Source organism: Apium graveolens, chromosome 4 (assembly GCF_009905375.1).
Source record: "Apium graveolens cultivar Ventura chromosome 4, ASM990537v1, whole genome shotgun sequence".
Lineage (NCBI taxonomy): Eukaryota > Viridiplantae > Streptophyta > Magnoliopsida > Apiales > Apiaceae > Apium > Apium graveolens.
Genome location: NC_133650.1, coordinates 75375931 through 75379297, shown reverse-complemented (window position 1 = coordinate 75379297; position 3367 = coordinate 75375931). Strand labels below are relative to the sequence as shown.

The 3367-nt window shown below is 32.1% G+C and overlaps 1 long non-coding RNA gene across 1 annotated transcript; it reads left to right on the top strand.

Moving 5' to 3' along the window:
- Nucleotides 1-1728: 1728 nt before the first annotated feature.
- On the top strand, nt 1729-3367 carry LOC141717382 (uncharacterized). Its single transcript, XR_012573621.1, has 3 exons — nt 1729-1919; nt 2416-2459; nt 3187-3367. It is a non-coding gene; the product is annotated as an uncharacterized LOC141717382 (long non-coding RNA).

The window sequence follows — 3367 nt, the reverse complement described above, 5'->3', positions numbered from 1 at the left end:
GGAGTAATAACTTTTTATAGGCAGTACACCGTTGTACTTGAAATGCGGCCTCTAAAGGTATGTTGTCATCTAGTCATGAACCTAATTATTCTATGCTTGCTAATATGATGTAACAAATTAATGAATCTAGTGATAAAATCATGTAAATGTGTCTGGTTTACCCTATTTGCTTATTTTTTTTGGTTTACTTTTTAATATTCCTACAAGTTCATTACTTAATCCTTTTTCTTTACTCCAAGGCCATGTTTGTTTAATGGTATTAAGTATGGGATAGGATTATAGTCCTTTAAATTTTCCAATCCCATGTTTGTTTTGTAAAAAATTAGTGAAGGGTTATCCAAGGATTATAATCCTTTAAATTATCCTATCCCATGTTTGTTTTGTTGGAGTAGATGATAGGATTATAATCCCATCTAATGCTTGGTGGGAGGAGGTATTGTTTTATCCCCTCCTACAAGTCATTTTTTAAAAGATTATAATCCCCTCCTCATTGTTATCCCATATGAAACAAATATAGGATTGAAAAGTTTAAAAGACTATATTCCAATCCCAAGTACTATCCCACAAAACAAACATAGGATAAAATTTTAAAGGATTATATTCCAATCCTACACTTAATCCTTTCAAACAAACTTAGGATAGGATTATTTAATCCATAGGACTAATTTTGATGGGATTAGTTTTCCCCGGATTATTATCCCGGGATTATAATCCCATGAAACAAACATGGCTCAAGGGAATTATATGAGAAAAGAGGCGTATAGTTATCCTGTTGTGGCATCGCTCTTATATGTTCTCTATTGGACCTTCTGGTTAATAGTAATTACTTAAAATATTAGGAACTTTAACGTAAATCTTGGAGTTAATTGGGGCAAACATTAGGTATTCGTGCTTTCATTAAAAAAACTTGTATAAGTGAACTATGTACATAGCCATAATGTTTAAGTTTAGTAGTTGAAGGTTACACGTGTAATACTTTTATGAGAATTAGTCTTCCACTAAAGCTGCTCATTCTTCATATCTCAAATATACATTTATTTCACAAGCTACGTCCTTGAGATTTGCTAAATTTTATCGTCCGTACTTAGATTGTGCCCGAATCTGAAGGCGGAAAATTATGCAAAGGGTGTAGGACATAATTCTTTCCACTGGTCTTAAGGGTTATACATGATTATATTTCTGCTCCCCTTTAACATATGAATTTAATAGCTCAGTCTTCTTTATCTTTACTTCGTAATTTCCGTTTTCACAATGTAGTCAAATATTAAGCTTGACCGATATGAATTAACCTAACTTTAGTTTTTTGTTGCAGGCTTAATGCCCACTTCACGAAACATGCTAATTGCACTATACCATAGATTGGTTTTCGCAACCAAACTTGATAAATTTTTCTAAAAATCGTTGCTATTACTTGCCAAGTTTCGGCAAATCTAGAGATATTGTAATATTTTTGGAAAGTGTTATACAATAATTTCATTGATGAAGTGTTGCAATACATAAAATTTGATATATATCGCAACGATAATTTAAAACATTTTCATTGATTTCAATTTTTTGGGCCAATTCTTTGGCGTGCTCCAAAATATAAAAGCGGGCCTATCAAAATTTTTTGCCCGGGATCTCCAAACAAGTAGAATACCGTAAAAGTAATAATAAAAAATCATTAAAACAATAACACTTTAACTTACAAAAAACATAAAAACAGAGAAATCAAAATGAGAGGTGAAAGAGGAAAGGAAAGAAAAACGAAGATCGGAGTCCGAGAAACTATGCCAGCTCGAAGAAGACAGAGATTCGAACTCGATGATTCAAGATAGAAGAAGACTGAAGTTCGAAGAAGGCAGGCTCTTCTCTAAATCGGATTTTAAGCTTCATCCCTTAACAAATTCTTAGAATTAATTAGGGTGTTTCAATTTGGGGTAAGTTATTTTGAGTTTAAATTTATGGTTTAATTATGTATCCTGATGTTCTATAGGTATTTTTTTGTTAATTTGGGATAAAATTAGTGTGTATCAATTTAGGGTTCTTATGTACCCTCCAAATTGGGGGTTTTCATTTATAAGATCTTTTTATATTTTTTTTGTATAGTTGTGTTCTATTTCTTTGTATATTTGTGTGCTATCTTTTTTCATATATTTTGGGCATATAGTGTTGTTGATTGTTAATTGAGTTTGGAGAGGTAAGTAGACATCTTGATTAGCATAGTGGATTCTATATCACTCTCTTTCATGATAAAATAACTCACTACAATTTATAGTATACGTGACATGTGTATTTATCTCTGGGTACTCTTTTGTTGAGTATCGTGTGTAGGTTTTATATACAAGGTATGCATGTAAAATTATAGGTTTTTTTATGATCGTATGTCATTCTTGTTATTATCATATCTTAACTTGTGTTGCTACCTGTTTGTAGATAGCGCAGAAGGAATTGGTTAGATTCGGAACAGTTAGAACATGGTATGGATTGGTTTCTGATTAACACTCATCTTATGCAATTTTTTATTTAGTGTGCAATTTTACGTATATAGGTAAGGACTACCTATCCACTTTTGTTATCATCACCATGTATTTCAGATTCCTCATCACCATATCAGCCGTGCTTTCCTGTTTCAAATTATAATGAGTAAATAACAACCCAAAACACTTGAATGAAACATCAACACAGTTTAATATATAGATAAAGTGGCTTACCTGCTTCTTATTATAAGTAGTTATAAGCTTTTGTTACTCTCCCTTCCTTTTTGCGGCTTTTGCTTCGTATGGTGCTTTTTCCTCCAAGAAACATAGTCATATAAGATCTTGCAGAAGCAACTTAAGTTTCTCTTACCAGTAGGCTTGCTATCAGAAGAACGTAACAAAATTTATGCTTACACCATTCCATCCTGATTTAGGAAGCCATTTTCCTAACCTCTATGCCTAAACAATATACCTAATTTTATTATTTGATGGCTGATACATAAGATTCTCCACTAGTTTGTCTTACTTTACTCTTTTTTAAAGTTGTTGAAGATAATTTCTAATTGTTAGATTATTATCTACTCTTAGCTTTCTTGACTAAGTACACCTCCTAATGCATCCTTTTAAAGATTAAAAACATATTCCATATTCTTTCATCAACATAGCACTAGAAACCTCCTAACTATATGCCATACTTAAATCCTCTTTTATTGTTGACCATCTTCAGGACATAAAGCATTTTGTTTGGGTGGGATATACGGGATTATTGCGAGTAGTTGGAGCGGAAGGCATGCTTGAATGCATCATGGAAAATCGGCAAATAAAGATCATCTAGAAGTCTAAATTTACTTAGAAGAAAATAAAGATCATCTATAAGTCTAAATTTGCATGCTTGTATCGATGATGGA